This window comes from Sphaeramia orbicularis, chromosome 18 (assembly GCF_902148855.1).
Source record: "Sphaeramia orbicularis chromosome 18, fSphaOr1.1, whole genome shotgun sequence".
NCBI lineage: Eukaryota > Metazoa > Chordata > Actinopteri > Kurtiformes > Apogonidae > Sphaeramia > Sphaeramia orbicularis.
In genome coordinates, this window is record NC_043974.1 from 25,949,706 (window position 1) to 25,972,986 (window position 23,281).

At 37.2% G+C, this 23,281-nt stretch overlaps 2 protein-coding genes across 3 annotated transcripts in view; one reads left to right on the forward strand and one right to left on the reverse strand.

Moving 5' to 3' along the window:
- pcxb (pyruvate carboxylase b) overlaps window positions 1–23,281 on the forward strand; it is an 848,274-nt gene that overhangs the window by 532,568 nt on the left and 292,425 nt on the right. The gene's annotated exons all lie outside the window — the stretch shown is intronic.
- The window catches only part of LOC115438666 (leucine-rich repeat and fibronectin type-III domain-containing protein 4), a 61,806-nt gene that overhangs the window by 35,548 nt on the left and 2,977 nt on the right, over window positions 1–23,281 (reverse strand). The gene's annotated exons all lie outside the window — the stretch shown is intronic.

Genomic DNA, 23,281 nt, shown 5'->3' on the forward strand with positions numbered 1-23,281 from the left:
TTATCTCAAGCACAGTAATCCACACGTCTGATTGGAGTGTGGAATAGGAATAGGTACACTACAGGGCTTGAGTCAGAATCGCAGGCATCTACTCGCCACCGTTATGTAGGAGTGGAAAGTTGAAGGTAGAAAGTGAATGAGAATGTGGAACAGAAGAAGTGATTGCGTCAGTCGACTAGCGCTCGCCGCATAATGCTGATGTGCATTTATCTGGCTCATTTGATCTGGAAGTGCACAGCAGCTCCACTGGCACGACTGCAGGAATTGCATATAGATGCAGCCTTTCATACACAAATACAAGAGAGTCTTTCAATCGCACGAAACCTCTCCGGTGTGCACGCATGCACTCTTAGTCATAATCCGGGCCCTTGATATTAGGTGAGCGCTTGCATACAGAAACAACCCCGAGCATGCCAAAACAGTCTTCCCACACAATCATAATTATAGGGAGGTCGACACATACACACATTCTCTATCTAGGCAAGGAACAAAAGAACGCCCACGTAGCCTCTTTGTGCGGCAGTCGTATGTACTGTAAGCCCACTTATCCTTTTGATAGTACCACTCCTCTGTCATTCCTCTGTCGTATTCTGTCCTCTTTAGTATTGCGGAATGTATGGAAAGCAGAGGGGTATGAAAACAAACAACAGACGGGGGATCCTAAAAAAACAGAGAGGCTAACTGTGTGAAATCCAGAGAAGGAGGGCGGATGGGGGGGGGGGGGGGGGGCATATGAAAGAAGAAGAAAATGGAAGAAGAGGTCTCAAGATGGAGGAGGGAAGCGTAAATGAAAACCCAGCTGTGTGAATAGTAGGGGGAATGAGTGGAAAAGCAGAGAGTCTTTTAAAGAAAGGGTCTTTAAAGACAGAATGAATGAGAGATGACGAGTCGGTGTGTATGAATGTGTGTCGTTAAGCGGATGGGCAGAGAAATATGTAAAGGCGATAAACGGGTGAAGGCCGCCATCCATCACTGTCACGGAGGAGGGATGAGGGAGGGAAGACTGGATTTGATTAGAGAAAGGGAGAGCTGTGTTAAAAATGAGTTTGTAAACCGTTACTATCGTGACGGTGGGAGCGACAGAAAGACAGCGGCGTGGAGGAGGAATGACGGTTGAAGGATGGGAGTGAACGGCGAAAAGGCGGAGGAGGGACGGCGCTAGAAGAGTGTCTACGAAAGTCAAAGGTTGATGGAGAGTTGCGCAGCTCGAAGGCCATTTGGAGTACTCATTTATAGTGGGGGAAAAAAAAAAGGTGATGATACTGAAAGAAAAACTCCTTTTGGTCCACTTGGTTATGTTCTGTGCGAAGATCCATAGCATTCAGAGACAGGTGGCATGTATTACTTCTTTTTTTTCCCCAAGTGAGTGCCTCTCAAACCAAAAATGATCTGCAAATGTCAGTCATTAAGTGCTTTATGTGGAGTTCTTTTTCAATCTATACGCTCATCTGTTATTTCTGTCTTTATAGGTAGGGGGTACTAATAGAAAAAGCGCACAGAGCCCCTGAGGTTCACAGTGATTTTTGGTGAAAAGAACTGACATTTATTCTCTTTAAAATAAAAGGACTGCAGTCTTCTCACAGCAGGGCTCCAAAAATAATACAGTTCTACTGAAATACTCAACTAATTCCTCCGGAACCCCTCTGTTGTGTTTTTAGAGGGGAAAAAAAGAAACAGAATGTTTATGCATGTGCATGGCGAATAAGAGTCTGTGTATCGGTATTTGTATGCACAGCCCTCTCCGACTAAATCCTGTTGGAATCCATCCTATTTGGAAGATTTTGATAATTGTTTCTATTTCCAGAACATTGCTCAGTCACATTTTTTAAACAGTTTTTCTTTGGTTTGTTTTTCCCACCTTTGGAAAACTTCCACCTCCGCACTGATTTAGGCATTAAAGTATTTATACAGACCTTGTTTTTGTCTCTCTGGTGCACATTTCACAGCTCTAGCATGAAAACCATAAAGCAACTCCAGCTTTGGCGTTTTTTTTTGCACCTTGTATACTTTTTAGGGACTTCGGCAATCCATCAGAGGAATGAAATTGTAGTGCTTCTGGCTGCAACACCTTATCGTCAAGGAGTGATGTTTTGCTTTTTTTTTTTTTTTAAATGGAATTACGCATTTTAAAACATTTCCCTGTGGTCTACATAAACTGTAAATGCTATGCTTGGGTCTGAATTCTTCATTAACCCTTTCATGCACGAATTATTAGAACCTTAATCAAAAAATTTTTCCTGAGTGTTTTTATTCCTCTTTAGACATGAAAAAAACAATGCGACTGAAAATTTTCTTCTGAAAAATAAATAAAAATAATAAATAATAAAAAAAAAAATACATAAAAAGAAAAAAAATTCTTATGAACCTATTTGTCATGAAGTTGCAAAAATGTCCACTCAGCTGGACACCACATGTTTAATTTTTGACGCACAGAAACATTTATTTACTGATAAATTGTGTGAAAACTATGGGGAGGGCTTGTGATTCTGGGGGTTTATGCTCAGGGGCTCAGGGGAGATCAACATAATGTTACCAATTCATGTCAGAAAAGATATTTAGTGTCTTAAAACTTTAATAAAGATGTGTTTAAAAAAAACCAAAACAAAACAAACAAAAAAAAAAAAATCCATGAATATACAAGAGAACAGCTGTAGAATAGCTGTCTACTGTAGTGACCAGTATGCATGAAAGGGTTAATTCAACTCCACTGGTCCATCTTCAATAATATTTCTGGGTAATGACACCGGAAAGGTCGTTTTTAGCGCTGGCCCTTTAAATCCAAATGAGCCTCTTCATGCCCCACCCCCTCCGGGTTGTTGACCGTGCTTTCTGTCCTGTTCAGCCACTTGTGTTCGTTAATACAACCGACAACTGAACATTTTAGGTAATTGGCTCGAAGTTTGGACATATTTTCAGTTTTTACTACAACCACTGCTGCTGACAAATAATTATGGAGAAATGTTCATCGGAAGTCCTGACCTTATATGTGCAAATGCTGGGATGTCACTAGTTATAAAACATAACAAATTAAGCAGAAATTGAAACGGGTTGTAGAAATCCACTCGATTTTTGCTGGAATGAATATAAAGATAATTTGGCAGCACCTGGAGGGTTCAAATTCAAACTTTTTTTTAACTTTTAAGGTCCAAAAACACAAATAAATGTAACGAAGACTAATAAAAGTGGGTTTAGCAAAATATGACCCCTTTACAGCAGTGTATGACTTTCACCACTATTTTTTTTTTTTCAAATTTGTAGCCTAATTATCACTAATTCATTAGTCTTTCCGTGCTTACACACCTGAATCACTTTCCTCATGGTGAACAACTTCAAAGATGACTCCATCACAAGCAGTCCTTTTGTTTACGTACAAAACCAATATATCATTGTGCCTTTTCGGAAATTTTGTTGCAAAGTGCAGTGTTGAAATAGGAATTCCACGTAGCTGCAGCAGCAAAAAGCAATCAAACCGGGTCAGAAGAAATGGAAGGAATCACTGTAAGTCAATTGTCATCTTATAATACGTAGTGTGTGATCATGAAAAACAATACTTAGACATCAGTTTCATGGTATTTTCAGAATCTGTCATTGTGTAGGCTTATCACACATACAGAGAAGTGATTTAGGTCCGTTAGCACGGAAAGACTAATGGATTAGTGACAATTAGGTTATCACTCGGGTTTTACAAATTTGAAAAAAAATTAGCGACGAAAGTCATACGCTGCTGTAAGTAGGGAGTTCTTAAAGTATCTACTGTATGATCTTTAAGCATGGCACTACTTCAAAGAATGCTGCTGTATTTGGAGGCAAGAATAATAATAATATTCATGTGTTCTTTTTAAGTGGCGCTTTCAAGGCTGGCGCTTTTCATATTCTTCGCAATATAAGATAAGGTATTATAAGTGGCAAAGTCTTTAATGAAGTTGAAAAACTAAATCGTTAAAAAAAAAAAGCTGAATCCAATGTTTCCGTGGATTCTTTAAAGTGCGGCTGTTTTACATCCCAGAACCCTCTGATGTGAAGGGATGACGTTAGACAGCAGGAAGTGGCTGATACTCGGCAACCAGAAGGCAGAGTTAACCCAGTGTTCTGATTTAAGTGGTGAACCGTGAAGACTTGAAGAAATGGCGGACAAGAAAACCCCAAGCAGTGAACCGTGGCATTAAGCAGGCCCTGCTCTTATCCGCTTTATGAGAAGAGGGGAATTTTGTACTTGATGGCACAGCCAACATCTGGCTACTGGCTGCATGTATTTCCCATATCCCTGGAATTCAGAAACCACAATAGAGTGCAGATATAAATCTGAGCAAACTATAGGATTTTATTCCAGTACATCAGTAAAGCACATTAACCCTTTATCAGGCAAGTGACTATTTTTGGTCATTTCCACATGCATTACAAGACAGTGGCAGCAATAGTAACAGTGAGGCAACAGTCTCAGGTCCAACATGGTCCACAAGGTGGGTGTACCTGTTTTGTTAGGTACCATGAAATAATGGTACTAATGTAAGGAAGGATGTTCAAAGGGATAATGTGGATGTTGACAGCAAGGTTATTATCGTTAACGAAAACTAACGAAATAACGAAAACTAGAATTGTAAAAACATTTTCGTTAACTGAAATAAATAAAAACTATAATTAAAAGAAAAAAAAAAAAAGATAACTAACTGAAAGTGTATTGTGTGTTTACAAAGCTAACTAAAACGTATAAAAATTATGGATAAAATCCCTTTCGTTTCCGTCTTTGCCAAAGTCGAATTGATATGAAATCGATTTATTTCCCTCAAGCAATTTTAGCTGACAGCACCATGTCATATTTAATGGTCCGTCTTTTCTCGTCACTTGTCGTTTAGAGTCGTCTTCTGGTCCCCACTCTACCTGGAAACATGGAGACTAAAGTTGGGAGAAAGCAGCAGAGTCCTGTCTGGGATTTATTTGAATACGACGGCAAAGAAGAGAAAAGATATAAAGAAACTAAAACTAAGCATTTAGAAAATAACAAAAACTAATAAAAACGAGCAAACCTGCTCTAAAAACTAATTAAAACTAACTGAATTAGAGAAAAAAAAAGTCAAAACTAAATAAAACTAAAGTATAATGAAAAATCCAAAACTATTATAACCTTGGGTGACAGGTGTCTAGATCAACACTTATGATGTTCTACTGATCTAAAATACCTGTTCCTTTCACCTTACATATATTTTTCTTGTATCTTTTATCTATGCTTGGATTTTTTTTTTTTTATTTTATTTTATTTATTTTTTTGCCACTTATGGGTTAGGAACCAAATATGGTAACTTCATTAACCTTGATTTTCTACATACAGGGTTCCAGCGGGGTCTTAACAAGTCTTTAAAAAGTCTTGAATCTACAAATCTGCATTTAATACCTTAAAAAAAAGTCTTTAAACGGTATTAAATTTGATATGGGAGGTCTTCAGTTATGTTGCCTTAAATTTGTTCGCTGGACTCTGATTAAATATGTCTGCAAAGAAAGTAACGTTAGTCTATTCAGTTCCACCCGACAATTTATATTGAAATTAGGAACCGATTATTGCTAACTTTGCAGAATAAAGGCATTGGAGTAAATAAGTATATTTTCCTAAATTCCAGGTGTCATGAATTTTTGCCAGTATGGCTGTGAAATGGGCATTACTGTAAATTCTGTTCTAAATCACAGGTGTAAAACATACGGCCCAGGGGCCAAAACCGGCCCATCAAATGTTCCAATACGGCCCGTGGGATGAATTTACAAAGTGCAAGTTAGGGCATCAAAATCAAAAATGATATCATAATAACCTATAAATAATGACAACACCAATTTTTCTCTTTGATTTAGTGCAACAAACATTAAATTATGAAAATGTTTACATTAACAAACTACCCTTTAACAATAACATGTGAATAAGTTGAACAAAATGAAGAAAATTAAGTGAAATTTTAAGAATTTTCTGCCTGTTACTAAATGTTTTTGTGCATATGTATAAATGATAAGTCGAGGCATAATATTGATAAAATTGTACTTTTATTTCTTAACAAATTCCGTTTTTTTTTTTTTTTTTTCAGGTTATTCACATCCTTTTTGTTTGGCTAGTTTGTTAATGTAAATATTGGCATAATTGAATGTTATTTTTTGCACTAAAACTATTTTGAGTTGTCATTATTTGTTGGCTGTCATGCTATTATTTTACTGGTCCGGCCCACTTCAGATTAAATTGGGCTGAATGTGGCCCCTGGAAGAAAATGAGTTTGACACCCCTGTTCTAAATAGTCTTAAAAAGTCTTAAATTTAACTTGTAGAACCCTGTAGGAACCCTTTGCAAAAGTAATAAATTCTTATGTCGTCCAATAACACATGAAGGTTGAATTTTTTTTTTTATTTCAAAGCATTTCTATGAGTGCCCTATAAAGGGTTAAATATAATTTTAAAAGGAAGGCCAAACTCCTATAGCTAGTTGTACGGCACATTAGAGTTCAGTCTGAGTTCTCTGAAAACTAACAAACTATGTTTTTGCACCAATTCTCTGAACAAATAGCTCTGAAAGTTTTCTTTGCACTTCTGTAACAGTGTTGTTATATCTGTGACAGCCAATCTCCCACTCCTTGCTGAGGGTTTGTAATTTTGTTTCCTCCCATTGGAAAGACCGCACGACTGCACAGCTTGGGGATTAAATTTCTGGGAGGTAAATTGAATTGGCAAACAACGGAGCTGACAATGATTTTCTTTGGCACATCATTGGCACAGATAGTTCCGGCGTGACTTCTAACCATGATATGTCACCAGGCTCTCATTAATTTCTTTTTTTTATGAAATGTATAACCTTTCAAAGAATGAGGATCTCTATTTATACGCACTACACCAGCTCAAGATTGTTGTGTCTGCAGTTTTTTGAAAGGGACTCTTTTCTTTCCACTCATAATACTCCGGCGTCACTCTGAATATAAAGGAGCGACTGAGCATTATCTATTTTTTCCTTTTTTTTTGTCAATGGCAGCAGTCGTTTAATTCCATACATCTATGATAGTCTTACAGATGGTTGCAGCTGAGTAGTCAAAATGTTGGGGACAGCTGAGCAAATGAAGGACATAAAGTGCTGAAACGGGCTCTGGCAGCTCTGTTACACTGCCATAGCAGGATGCCTCTTTACTTGGAGAGGAATCATTTTTCATTGGTGGATGGCTGTCATATCGGTGCCAGACAGGCCGCTCAATACTCCGCTGTTTTGATGCTCCTTTACTCCAGATGGCAAAAGCACGGTTGCATCTGATTAAATTGCACTGTAACATGGTTTAAGATGGGAGCCAATAAAAGCCAGTAATTAATAGCTGACTGACAGTTGTTTGCCGCATGCTTATCTTTTGATACAGTTTCCATGTATCTGCCGCTGTACATTTCTATTGTGCACCCAATGGAGGCGTTTTTTTTTTTTTTTTTTTTTTTTTTTTTTTTTTTTACAGCACAGGTGTTAAACATGTGGCCCAGGGGCCAAATCTGACCTACCAAAGGGTCCATTCCGGCCCGTGGGATCAAAGTGCAAAAATTAACCTGAACAGTCAACGTTGTCCAAATCCTGTTGGTTCAGGTTCCACATACAGACCAATGCGATCTCAAGTAAAAATAACAACACAATAACCCATAAATAATGACGACAAATTTTCTTTGTGAAAAATTATGTGGGAGAAATTACACTGAGATTACACTGTGAAAATATTTCCATTTACAAAACTAGAAAAGCATTCTGAGAGCGCAGACCTCCACCAAGGCAGATCAGTGCCCCCCCCCCCCCCCCCGATCACCACCAAAATTTAATCATTTGTTCCTTGTGCCAGTATCAATATTTCCTGAAATTTTCATCCAAATCTGTCCATAACTTTTTGAAAGATCCGGATCAGTCTTTGCCATTTGATAGAACACCCCATTGTAAATCCCTGAGTCAAATTGCATGAGATTTGCACAATTCCCCCATATTGTGATTTCCACCATAAATATTAGTCCCATATTTATTTGACCTATATTTTAAGATTCCTTGACCATGAAAACATACCATTAGCAACTGGATTCATAATTATATCCTTATTAGTTCAGTAGTTATTCACGAAAATCACATTTCTCGTAATGGCGGTTTTCTTCTGGATCTAGCTCCTTAAGTATTAAAGCTACATGAAATCCGGTGGCATACTCCCGATGCGGAACTGACTGAGCTACACGATGGCGCTTGTCAGAAATTTCTACCTTTAATATTAAAGGCACAGTAGGCCAAAAAGTAAGGGCACCCCCATTTTTTATATAAACTGAGATAAAATCCGCCTTCTGGATCAGATCCAGATCAGCCTTTGAAATGTGATAGAGGACCCCATTGTCAAGTCCTGAGTGAAATTTCATGAGTTTTGGTCAATAATTAAGCGAGATATTGGGAAACAAAAATTTTGGCCCCATTTACCACAATGTTAACGAAAATTTCAAAGTGATCCAGAATCCAGGATTTCTTCCAGATCACCTCCAAAATTTAATCATTTCTTCCTTATCCCATTTCCAACAACCCCTGAAAATTTCATCAAAATCTGTCCATAACTTTTTGAGTTATGTTGCACACTAACGGACAGACAAACAGACAGACAAACAAACCCTGGCAAAAACATAACCTCCTTGGCGGAGGTAACTATTCTTTCACAATAAAATGCAAATAAATACATAAATATAAACCAATATGAACAACCCGAAATGTGCAATATTAACAATATTCTGCCTGTTACTAAATGTTTTGTGTATTTATGGATCCGCTGTGATCTGTAGTTGTGTTAATAATAAGAGATGGAATATTGTAGAAATTGTTCAAATTTTAGTTGCAAACTCCAAAATTTTAACAATATTCTGCCTGTTACCAAATGTTTACATAACATTGTATGTAATGTCCATGTATAAATAACACAGGTCAACAACAAATTTATTGTTTAAGTTTTTTGAGCTGATTTAGGATAATTTTGGTGTGCTGAATCCAAAAATCACATTAATTTTGCTCAATCAGGTCAACTTTCTGAACTATGCTACATATTGGCTTTTTAACATTTTTGCTTACATTTATGGGCATTTTTACATCATATGATACAAAATTCTTTCATATTTCTTGCAATAAACGAGTTCTGAAGATTTGACTTTTGCCAATTTATGATTAATGTTTTTTTTAATATTACAGGCGAATGAAATGGCTTCGACTAGAAGATCTTGCAAAAATAAGCCTGACGTATTCTGCTACATCTGCGGTGAATAAACCATTGTACCTAACAGGAATCAAGTCACAAGTTTCATAAAGTGTGCTTACCAATTTTATTTTGGTATTAATGTAATTAAATGCAATCAATTTTGTGAGAAGATCAAATTTTTCAAAATCAAATTAGCAAAAAAACCTGACCTGATTGAGAAAAACAGATGTCATTTTTGGATTTAGCGCTGCAAAATGGTCCTAATTCAGTTGAAAAAACCCAGACAACTTGCAAAAAACATTTTTTTGTAACCCAGTGTAACAAGGCGAGGCATAATATTGTTAAAATTACACTAATTTTTTAAATTACATTTCTGTTTTTTCAGGTTATTCACATCTTTTTTGTAAAATGTGAATATTTTCCTAATTTAATTGGGGGTTTTTTGTACTAAAACAAAAGAAAAACTTGGATTTGTCATTATTTATAGGTTATTAAGTCATTATTTTACCGGTCTGGCCCACTTGAGATCAAATTGGGCTAAATATGGCCCCTGAACCAAAATGAGTTTGACACCCCTGCTTTACAGTTCCCCCCATATTACATCTAAGGCTACATTCAGACAGCAGATCTTAATGCACAATTCGGATTTTTTTGTGAAATCCCATTTTTTGTTTGCTCAATCGTATTACAAATTAAATGCGACTTCTATCAGTTCTCGTAACACTCTCACGACAAGACACTCATCTCCGGCGACCTATATCTGTTGCAGTCGGGCTGTACTGGCATTTCAATGACGTAAAGGTTGGATAAATGCGACCTGGCCGTTCAGACTGGCGTCGCGTTGCAAAAATATTTGATATGTATCAGATTTAGGATCACGTATGAAAGTGTCCTGGGTCAGATTTGAAAAAAATCTGATTTGTGCCGTTCAAACTGTCTTCAACGGGTCAAAAAGCGGCAAAAAATCAGATTCGGGCCACATTTGGCTGCAGTCTGAACATAGCCTAAGGTAACATTAGACATCCTTCATTTGAAATGGATACTTTAATACAGGGGTGTTGAACTCATTTTGGTTCAGGGGCCATATTTAGCCCAATTTGATCTCAAGTGGGCCAGACCAGTAAAATAATGACTTAATAAACCATAAATAAAGACAAATCCAAGTTTTTCTTTTTGTTTTAGTAAAAAAAACAAAACAAAACACAACAACAACAACAATTAAATTGTGAAAATATTTACATTTTACAAGAAAGATGTAAATAACCTGAAAAAACAGAAATTTAATTTGAAAAATCCGTGCAATTTTAACAATATTATGCCTTGACTTATTATTTATACATGTACATTACACACAATGTTACATAAACATTTGGTAACAGGCAGAATATTGTTAAAATTTGGAAATTTGGAACTAAAATTTATAATATTACATCTCTTATTATTATTATTATTATTATTATTATTATTAAAACAACTACAGATCACAGTGGATCTATAAATGCACAAAACATTTAGTAACAGGCTGAATATTGTTAAAATTGCACATGTCGGGTTGTTCATCTTTGCTTTTATTTATGTATTTATTTGCATTTTATTGTGAAAGAATAGTTTTGTAAATGTAAATATTTTCATAGTGCAATCTTATTTTTTTCACTTAAATTTTTTCCACATAGTTTTTCACAAAGAAAATTTGTCATTATTTATGGGTTATTGTGTTGTTATTTTTACTGGAGATCACACTGGTCTGTATGTGGAACCTGAACCAAAATGATTTGGACAACCTGGACTGTTCAGGTTGATTTTTGCACTTTCATCCCGCGGGCCGGAATGGACCCTTTGGCGGGCCAGATTTGGCCCCCTGGCCGCATGTTTGACACCTGTGCTTTAATATATTTTCAGTGCTACAAAGAGCCGTGTCATCATATCCTCCCTTGGTGTTTGATCGTATTTTCCATGTTTTCAGTAAACCTTTTATGGTACTATTCTTTGAAACCTGTAGCTTTTCCCTGATGTGTGCGTAGTCTACTCTAGTCTGAAGAGGACTTGGCAGTAGTGCCTGGAAGACATTGGAGTCCGTCCCACTCGAGCATCATCCTGTGTTGAACCGTCTGATGGGAAAATGATAGGACTCCCACAAGGATTGGAGTATTTGTTTATTTATTCATTAATTTGTCGGGCGATCAACACTGATTCCGGCCACGTCGAATGCAACAGAGTCGCCAGAACGTATTTTCCTGCCTTTAAAATTCAATAACGGACAGCTGCGTATGATGAATACAGCGCCGTCCCATCGTCCCCAGCCAATTAACTGACAATTAACTTAATTAGAATCCACAATGAGGGCAAGGGTGCGTGTGTGGTCTGAAATGAGCACGAGGAAACGGGTGAGAAGGTCCGTCCCGAACATGAGGGTCATAACTTACATATTTGGCCTCCTTGCTTACATCAGCGGGTTATTGATCATCCGTTTTTACTGTACAGGGTGGGGAAGCAAAATTTACAATATTTTGAGACAGGGATTGAAAGACAGTGTATGACCGATTAGTTTATTGAAAGTCATGAGAATTTATTTGCCACAAGAAAATTGACATAATAGAAAATGTTTTTATTCTATGTGTCCTCCTTTCTCAATAACTGCCTTCACACGCTTCCTGAAACTTGCGCAAATATTCGGGTGACAACTTCTCCCATTCTTCTTTAATAGTATCTTTAAGAAAGTCGACATTGCTGTGGGATGTTCTATTAGTAGCATGTTCTAAAACGCCCCAAATAGCAGAATCCAGAGGGTTTAGATCTGGGCTATAAACATGATTCCCAAAAATTGCTAAAGTTGGATTTGTTGCTGTTGTCAACAAGTGTTTTGGTGTTCTTGTGCAAGATTTTAACTTCAAATCATATTTTACTGCATTTCTAACGGTCTTGTTGTCTACCTCAAGTTCAATTGCCATTTTTCTCATGGATTTGGTTGGATCCTTTAGGATTTTGGATTTGAGAGCTTTAATAAAAGCTTTGGTACGTTTTTTTTGTTGCTTCCTCCACTTCCAGACTTTCTCGTAATAGTTTTGCTCATAGTCATTCTCTTCTTTACATTCTAAACCAGGGGTCTCAAACTTATTTTCTTTCAGGGGCCGCATTCAGCCCGATTTGATCTAAAGTGGGCCGGACCAATAAAATAATAACATAATAATCTATAAATAATGGCAAATCCAAATTTTTGTCTTTGTTTTAGTGTAAAAAGCCCCATTAAATTATGAAAATACTTACTTTTATAAACTTATCAAATAAAAAAAGATGTGAATAACCCGAAAAAACTGAAATTTCTTAAGAAAAGTAAGTGCAATTTTAACAATTTTATGCATAAACTTATCATTTCTACATGTGCATTAAGGAACCGAACTACAGATACACTAAATACTTAGTAACAGGCAGAAAATTGTTAAAATTGTGCTTAATTTTCTTTAGACATTTTAGGTTGTTCATATTTGTTCGGGTTATTCATGTTTTATTGTGACAGGATAGTTTGTAAATGTAAATATTTTCATAATTTAATGTTATTTTTTTGCACTAAAACAAAGACAAAAATTTGAAGTTGTCATTATTTATAGACATAATGTAATATTTTTTTTTCACATCAAACTGAGAAGAAAATATGGAGTCATTAATTTTTGTAGGTTATTATGTTATTATTTTACTGTAGATCATATTGGTCTGTATGTGGAACCTGAACTAAAATGAGATCCACAGCCTTGACTGTGGAATTTTTACACTTCGCAAATTCATCCCACGGGCCGCACTGGAACCATTGACGGGCCACATTTGGCCCCCGGGCCGCATGTTTGAGACCCCTGTTCTAAACAGTCTTTATGGACACTCCAACTATTTTTGAAATCTCCTTTGGTGTGACGAGTGCATTCAGCAAATCACACACTCTTTGACGTTTGCTTTCCTGATTACTCATATGGGCAAAAGTTTCAGAAAAGGTATGGATAATAGTGTTAGGTATGATTATGACATCAGTATATGTTTGGTTTCAAAACAATTGACGTAGTGCCTGCTGAGAAAAAACAACTAAATGTTCATTGTAAATTTTGCTTCCCCACCCTGTATTTCATTGAATTTCCACTGTCGTCTTCTATTACCGTTACATTTCTGTCTAGTTTTCACAGCCTGATGTTTCGGGGATCGTCTCGTGTATTCGCGCTGACGGGTCAACCGAAAGAAAGTCTCCAAATAAAACCTCCTGTATCTCATCCTCGTTTCCTTCGCCCACACACTCCCTCACACCGCTCGCCTACTTAAACACAAACTTGCAGACATACGAGCACTTAAATAGTTATGCTTACACCCACAAATTCGCCTTTCCGTGACGCTCACTATCACAAATGCTGCAAAATAACTGACCTGCCACTCACCCTGAAACATAATGCGCTTGCAGTTTTTTCCCTCGTTCCTTTTCCACTCGCCCTCTTTTCATTCCCACAGTTTGACTTTTCCATCCTCCCCTCCTTTATCTGTGTCTGTTCCTGGCTTTAATCTTTTTTGTCCCAACATAAACCTAATTTCTTTCTCTCCTTGTGTTTCTCATTTTTACATCCCCTCCCCCTTTTTGGCCTCATCCTCTTACAGTCCCCCCCCTCCACTCCATCTTGTCCTTCCATCCATCCATCTATCCCTCCCCCATACTTTCCACTGATTGCGTGTTTATGCGGTACGCACCTGTGAATGTTTACATAGCCAAAACTAATCAACAAAAAAAAATTGCAATCCACCGCAAACACTGGTCGACGAAGCGACACACACCGCTCCAGAGCTGTCAACACCTCCCCGCCCAATCAGAAACCATGCAGTGCCAATTATATGGACTCTGATTGGCTGGCACAACAGGATACCGCTTGACAAAAAAGTGTGTGTGTTTGTGCAAGTGACACTTTGATGATTCAGTGGGGTTCCCAGCTTTCGACAGGGGAAATCCTTAGTAAGGGAACAATTACCCAATCAGCACTCAGCATCCAGCACAGTAGGTCAATGACATACCACCCAGGCCCATGAATCACAGTGATGGATGTATTGATTAACTTTGTGCATCCAGGCACACATATACATACTACTCTTTATCTCCAGCCATGCATTTAATTCTTTTTCTACTTTTTTTTCATTCATTACCTCTATCATGGAGGTTCTATCACCAACACTACACAAACTACTGCAATGAGTTTAATCAATCTTGGGTGACATGTGGAGCAAAGGCCAAGGACGAAACCCTTAAGTATTAAAGCAGATCCACAAAAAAAAAAAAAAACAGCAGAGTTTGGAAGTGTTTTTCACTTTTTTTTTAAACCCTTTCATGCATAGACCACTACAGTGGACAGTTCTTTTCCAGCTGTTCTCTTATATATTCATGGGTTTTGTTGTTTTAGTTACATATCAGCCAACACAGTGGACACTTACGCACCATCCCATACACTGACATTCAGATCATTACTGTAACTTTTCTGTTCTTGATAAACCTGAGCTGCACTAACATGTTTAAGTGTAAATCAATTATTTGTTAGACAAGAAGTTTTTTTTTTGTTTTTTTTGCATATTATCTCCATGAAGTGAGTAATTGCTAGCATTAGAATATGTTAAAATGTGAGAAGACATCAGATTGGCAGCATTAAAAATGTTTTTATTTCATTGTTTTCATATCAATTTCTGATATTGGGTTTTAAACATATGTTTCTTTACTTCAAAAATTAAATGCATGGATATTTTTGTAACTCCAAAGAAAAAAAAAAAAAAAAAACTCGATCATATTTTTTTTTCATGCCTAAGGAGGAATAAAACCACTGAAGAAAAAAATCTTGACTAAGGTTCTCACAATTCATGCATGAAAGGGTTAAACACCAAACTATCCCTCAACTGCCAAATCACCACTTTTCAAACTTTTTCTAACCATGCTCACTTAACCCATAAAGACCCAGTGCTACTTTTGTGGCAGTTCACATTTAACTTCTAACCTTTCTTAAATGATTGATCACTATTAAGCATAATATAATCCTCTGTATTTTGCGTTTTTCAGTGAAAATCAGGTGTTTTCCTATATGAAATCTACTGATCATGTACTTTAACCATCATGCTGAGATTACATTTGAGGGTTATTATATCAAAAATATAAGAAAAATTAGTAAAATCTATCATTAATTGAACTTAAACCCAGTGTCTCTGTCCACTGTCATTGATCAAACTCCGTGGGTTTTACTGGTGAATCCATGTTGTAGAAGACGATAGTAGTCGCTTTTTCATTGACCCTCAAATTGCGTAAATACAACTTGCGCGTAAAAATTTACCTAATGGAAAAACGACAATTTTGCCAAAACCCTCATTTTTCGATTAAAGGTTTTTGCCTGGCAAGAGGTAGTTTTTTTGGGTGTAGCACAATCGGTATATCATGCAAAACTGCAAAGGGAAGACCTTTTGCCGCAACTAGAGTCATGTGATTTAAAAAAAACAAAACAAAAAAACAAATGTAGACGGGTGTTACAACAGTTTTAAAATAAACATGACGCTGTACGTGTGGACACATCAGGAAACCAAATCATTTTTAAATTTAGTACAGGATAGAGGGGTAATATATAATAATAATGAATATATCTGTAAATCAACATGATATTTATGTCCGTCACCATGTTTATGGAATGACCTCTCGTGTCATCTCACGATAATAAATAAAGAAATCATCTGAATTGTGATTTAATGGTACAACCAACATTACACACTTCTGTTTTTTCAACATTTAGTAAATATCGGTAAAGTTGTGTTAAAGTTCATATATCCCATGGAAAAGCGACTCCTGTTTCCACATTCACTGTGGATTCTCTGATGACCATGAAAAGGTGACAAACTTATTTTTACACCAATTATTTACATGTATTAATAGGATTAGTGAATCAACAGGTATTAAACAGTTTAGATCAGTAGATGCTTGTCCTCACTGGTGGATATTTGGATCTTTATGGGTTAAAGCGCATAGAAGCAAAGAGGCGTTTTTTTTTTTGTTTGTTTTTTTTTCTAGCTACACTCTCATATTGCCATTGAACAATAATTAGGTTTCACTTCTTATTAATTTATTTCATAGTAGTGAAGGCTATAGACAAAGAGAATAGAGGAAAAAGATGAAACTCCGGTGCTCTCTGGGAACTGTTTTCAGTCCATAGTTGCAGAAAAGTAGCTCTGTTGCTCTGTGATTCTGTTACATTAGAACAATACATTGACTCTTTGATGCAGTGAAAGAAAAATATATCATAATTTGTGGTTTTGTTGCCATTTAATAATATTGTGTAACACTGGCCATGGCAGAGGCTTGTGTTCTCTGAAAGCACTTCTAGTTAGAGGCATCTTAGTATTCTTTACTGCTCTTCCTATTGATTCGTGTACATATATATATATATATATATATATATATATATATATATATATATAGCTTTCTTTCTAAAAACAGGATGTACAGAAATGGAAAATAACAGAATGACAGTTAAGATGTAAAAATAAAGTCAAGGATCCTGAAGGGATGGGATACATTTGGCATGAGGAATGGAAAGATCTTTTAATGGTTACTTGTTTAAAGCCTGTTTTCTAACAGACGTGTTTTATCACTCTCAGTTTAATGAATCACAAACTGCGATGTAACTCGCCACAAAGAGCTTTTCTCCTGATTGGATGGCACTAATAAAGGCAAAACAATGCTGCACTTGAATGAGCCTGCAGGGGAAACTAGTTTCCATTGAGTTTGTTGATTACTGCGCCTCATATTCTAACACTTAGCAACGCTGATACAAGCAGGAACTTTGCAGATTTACACTCGGGTCCGATCAAGCGAAAGTGAACAAGTACATTTGCACACATCATTTATCGAGTGGGCTCATTTTTTTTAAGCTAAAGATTTCTATTTTATGGAACTGTTATCCTTTTTAAAATACCACTTGTAGAAAAAAAGTTACAACCAATTTTATCAATTGTACGTTTTACACCATAGCTCGAATTTGACGCTAAAAATTCTATCTAAAAAATTAGAAAATGTATTCAGTCGGTTGATTATATAGACGATTAATTTTCAAGTATTCAGTTTTCCCTATTTTGTGAATATTACACTGGGTTACAAAAAAATGTTTTTTGCAAGTTGTTTACGTTTTTTTCAACTGAATTAGGACCATTTTGCACCGCTAAATCCAAAAATGACATCTGTTTTTCTCAATCAGGTCAGGTTTTTTTTTTTGCTAATTTGATTTTGAAAAATTTTATCTTCTCACAAAATTGATTACATTTTTGTGACTTTATCAGTTGATTTTTTAGATAGTTCTCACCCAAAATAGGTTTTAAGAGAAAAAAAAAAATCATTTTCTAACAGGATGTATTTATTAAACTTCAGATAACTCTTCTTGCCTTTGGTCCACTGATGCAGATACTCGGTGCATGACTTGCATACCATGTGTGGCGCCCAAACTTTATCTTGGTCACCAAGTTTAATACCAAAATAAGATTGGTAAGCACACTTTATGAAACTTGTGACTTGATTCCTGTTAGGTACAATGGTGTATTTACCGCAGATGTAGCAGAATACGTCAGGCTTATTTTTATAAGATCTTCTAGTCGAAGCCATTTCATTCACCTGTAATATTAAAAAAAACATTAATCGTAAATTGGCAAAAGAAAACTCATTTATTGCAAGAAATATGAAAGAATTTTGTATCATATGATGTGAAAATGCCCATAAATGTAAGCAAAAATGTTAAAAAGCCAATATGTAGCATAGTTCAGAAAGTTGACCTGATTGAGCAAAATTAATGTGATTTTTGGATTCAGCACACCAAAATGATCCTAAATCAGCTCAAAAAACTTAAACAATAAATTTGTTGTTTACCAGTGTTATTGATGAGTATGAGCATTTGTGACTTGCTTAAAAGGCCCTGTCCACGTGTTTTTAATTTTCAAGTTCCTTATAATTCAGATATTTGAGTCAAACTTTCAGAAAGTCAAGATCTTTTGATACATTTTGGGTGATGCATACAATGGTGAAGAGTCATCCAGGTGTTACTATGGCAACCTGTCCGCATTTTACCACATTCTCATGTCAATAAAACAGAGACTTTTTAACATTTTACTCCACAATTTATTTTCAGCATAGTTGAACATAATATCTAAAAGGTTTTTTCCTACTTGATATCAGTTACTGTCAAGAACCGCATGTTTTGAATGTTTACGTAAAGCTTAAAAAAAATCAGTCCATGTGTTACCGAACTGTAATTTGACATTTTTCACCAAAAAATTTGATCTCCCCAGATTTTGCTATACATAATGTTAAAGTGCTTATAAATACCTACTCAAATATGTCTAATACATGCATATAAGTTATACCAAATGCTGTGTTCTACACCATGATTCACTTGAGCATCTGCTGCATCTGTTGAGGATAGTTTGAATTCAGACAAACGTGTGTTTTGTGAGTTTAGGGACAAGTGTTGGTTTGTTTGCCAGAGGTGTTATACAAGGTGGGGAAGCAAAATGTACAATATTTTGAGGCAGGGATTGAAAGACAGTGTATGACCAATTAGTTTATTGAAAGTCATGAGAATTTATTTGCCACAAGAAAATTTACATAATAGAAAATGTTTTTATTCTATGTGTCCTCCTTCTTTCTCAATAACTGCCTTCACACACTTCCTGAAACTTGCGCAAGTGTTCCTCAAATATTCAGGTGACAACTTTTCCCATTCTTCTTTAATAGTATCTTTAAGAAAGTCGACATTGTTGTGTGATGTTCTATTGGTAGCATGTTCTAAAACGCCCCAAATAGCAGAATCCAGAGGGTTTAGAGCTGGGCTAGAAGGCAGCCATAAACATGATTCCCAAAAATTGCTAAAGTTGGATTTGTTGCTGTTGTCAACAAGTATATAACATATTTTACTGCATTTCCAACAGTCTTGTTGTCTACCTAAAGTTCAATTGCCATTTTTCTCATGGATTTGGTTGGATCCTTTAGGATTTTGGATTTGAGAGCTTTAATAAAAGCTTTGGTACGTTTTTTTTGTTGCTTCCTCCACTTCCAGACTTTCTCGTAATAGTTTTGCTCATAGTCATTCTCTTCTTTCCATTATAAACAGTCTTTATGGACACTCCGACTATTTTTGAAATCTCCTTTGGTGTGACGAGTGCATTCAGCAAATCACACACTCTTTGACGTTTGCTTTCCTGATTACTCATATGGGCAAAAGTTTCTGAAAAGGTATGGATAATAGTGTTAGGTATGATTATGACATCAATATATGTTTGGTTTCAAAACAATTGACGTAGTGCCTGCTGAGAAAAAACAACTAAATGTTCATTGTAAATTTTGCTTCCCCACCCTGTATACATGTTTATAAGCTGATGGGAAGTTTTGGGATCGATCATGACTGAAAATCTGTTGTCATATCCTTGTGTATCTGTCTAAAGATTGTTAAAATGACCTGAGCTTCTGTTTGAAGCTTGAACAGGTTGGAGTTCTTGCTCAGATTTGACATTTTTTTTTGGTGAGCGCTCACTTGATAGGATTGAACATGACATTTTGTGAGTGTGCATTTATATATATGTGTGTGTGTGTGTGTGTGTGTGTGTAAATCCATGCCCTCTTTTCCTTCTTTATCGCCCCACTCTTATTTTCGCTCACAAAGCAGGATTACAAATTTAGCCAGATAACGTTCAACTTTCTGAAACTGTGCTTCCATTCTCAGTGTGCACGGCTGAATGATCTTCTTAAATCTAATATCCAAGTTTGGTTTGACAGATTTAAATCTGTATCGCCAAGAGAATGGAATAATCTTTCACAGACACAGTATGTGAATAATCCCGGCTTGTGAAATTCACCACAAGGTCGCCTGGGTATGGGGGAGAATGAAAAAAAAAAAAAAAAAAAAAGGTGTCTTTAAATCACTTTCGCTAAAGCCTGCAGGTTGCTTGACCTCCATCATTTTCCTTTCTTGTACTCGTTTTTTATTCATGCTCTTTCCTGTGTCTTTTCCCATGTGTCACTTTTTGTTCCTCCGTCCCGGTCGACTCAAGCGTGCTCTCCTCACCCCCCCCCCCCCCCACCCACCACCATTGCCGCCTGCTTCCTGACTTACCCCTCTCCCCTCCCTCCCTCACCAAAAAACAACCCTCCGTCTGTCTCCAGTGGTTGCCGTGGTTACAGTTTGTTCTGCTCATCAGGCGCCTGCTGTGCCTAAACAGACTGTCAACAGTTTAATTACTCCTCCTCTCATCCCACTATCTTTCCTTACTCCTATTCTGCGCCTTTCTAATCCTCCTCTCTTTGACACACTCCCCCCTTTCATCACTTCCTCCCGCCGTCTTCCCACTTCCTTCCATCCTTTTCACCTCTTTCATGTCACCCTCCAACCCCACCCCTTCATCCCACTGCGTTTGACTGCTAACAGTGTAATTACTTATTCTATTCTTATTCTATTTTTTTTTTTTTTTTTTACATTCAATCCTCCCATGATGGCATCACCCATTCATTCATCCACCCATCCCTCTGCCTTGATGACTACAGTTTTTTTCTTTTCAGACATTGTTATTCCTCTATTCCCTTATCCCTTCTCCCTCTTATCATCCACCTCTCAAGTGTCATCACTCGCCTTTTCATTCTTCATTACTCAGTCTCTCCCTTTCCTCTGAGTGTTTCTCCCTATCTTAAACAGCCAGTCTTGTAATTACTCCCCTCCATCACGCTATCATCCAGCGCCTCTCTGTCCGTCATCTCGCAGCTCCGTTCCTTAACTCCCGACAGTGGCCCTCCGCCTCATCCTTCCATCCAGCCTTTTCACGACTCTCCTCGCATCATTTGTCATTCATCCATCCATCCATCCATCCACCCACCCGTTCATTCATCAAGCACCTCCTTCTCTGACATCCAATGTTGCCTCTCTTGTTTCGGGGTTTGAAATCTTTCTCCTCTCTTTTTTTGATTGAAAGCGTGTGACATCCAACATCCATCATTCATCATCTTTTCCCGTCCTGTGATACGTCTTCATCAATTTGATACGACTATATATATATATATATACTCCTCGCAGCTATTGACCTTTCCATCTTTTTTCTCTCTTAATTAATTGATCTGCATTTTCAATCATGCGTTTGCCTTTTTTTTTTTTCTTCATTCTTTCTCCATTCATTTGCCAGTCTGTTCATTTTGGCCGGGCTCCTGCTTCAAACAGCGAGCACCCCATCTGTTCATCTCTTACTGTAGCTTCAGAACGACAGACAGACCTAGCAACAGCATGCCACGCGTAGCTTTGACAAGGTAATTGAGAAAATATTCTCGTATTCCGACATTATTTAGCTCTTTGAACCGCTGACACATCCTTGCGGTTTTGTTTTTTTTTTCTTACGACTATCAAGAGCAGAAGAGCAAAGCCAATTTATTGAATTTTCCACTCGCTAATAGATATCAAACAACCACAGCTACTGTTAAAAGTAAAGTCAAAACTGCTGTAAACTGAGCAAGTAATGAGCCCTGTCTTGGTTCTTTTAAAAGCTTATTGTTCAGAAAAGTAGTTTTACACATGCTTTATTGTTTTAGACAAATCTCTTTTGTTTCCAGGATAATTAATGTTGCTCTAAGGTAGAATTCCTTTTTTTCTCCCAAGTGGCGCTCCATAATTAGCACATCTTTTCCATGTAAAAGCCCCACACTCCTCCATATTCCCTTTGTTATATGTCCAAATACCTCATTATGGTGTTAGTGATCTCGCCGACTTTTTGGGGTCATGTAAGACTAATTGTAGCCAATGGTAGAAGCAGTTACTCTAATAAGAAGCCGTATAATGACGGCCATCTGTCATTTGTTTCCTCATAGATCATTCTATTTTTATCAACCCGCCGCAAATCACGATGAATTCATCCTTCCAGCTCGATCGTGCTTCTCTCTAACCTTTTTTTTCCTCGTCTTGTCACTCATTATTCTAGCTTTTTCTTATCTCGCTATCGTTTAATCAGTCAGCTCTCGAGTGTCTTTATTTCTCTATTTCTGTCACTTTTCGCTCCCGATACTATTAATTTTCTGTCTTTTTTTTCTACTCCATCACCCTGTGCTACTCGTTATCTTTTGTTTTCTCTACATCTGTCTGTTTTTTTTTTTTTTTTTTTGTTAACTCCCCCTCTGTCTCTGCTGCCATGCCTTTATCATCTCACTAATCTGTTCTTATTTTCTCCTAATTCTTCCATTCGTCTTACTTTCGGTCCTTCCCTGTCACTCGATGCAGTCGTTCACTCTTTTTTTTTTTTTTGCCGTTTCTCAGCTTGCTGCAATCCTCTCATCTGACCCCTCCTAGGCCTCGCTACCCGTCGCTCCCTCATGTGTCAGGCCTCACCTTTTTTTTTTTTTTCTTCCCTTCTCCCTTTTCAGTTTCCCTGCATCTCCTTTTCCTCCCAAACTCTCTTCCAGTCTCCATTTCTCTCTCATCACCCTCTGATCCTCCCATATATCCACTCAGTCAGTCTGATCTCCCGTGTCAGTGTGCCAAATCTGTGTGTGTTTGTGTTTGTGTGCACGTACTCAGACACAGCTTACGTAAAAAGCCTCAAACGAATGGAGGCTAGAGCCGCCGCTGCTGCCGCCAACACACACAAACACTCATTGCCCTGCATACAAAAACCCTCACCGTGCTACACACACACGCACACACACACACACACATACACACACGACACGCCAGGTGAGATTACATAAAGACGAGGTGATGAAAGCCTGAGCATAGACGCACCTAGTGAGTAATCTGATACAGGGTAGCCGACTGGCACAAACACACACACAGAAAGAGAGAGAGAGTGAGAGAGAGAGAGAGAGAGAGAGAGAGAGTGAGTGAATCCTCGGCATGTTAGAGAAGTCAGAAGTGCAGAAGGATCAAAATAGAAGGATAAGACAAGAGTCAACTTTAATCATCTGTACCATGTGGGATTTGTGTGTTCCTCTCTGTGCATTCTCTGGCATTTGTCTCCCATGTTGTTGTGGTTGTTGTTGTGGTTGTTGTTGTTGTTATGAATGCACATCTGTTCATTATTTATAG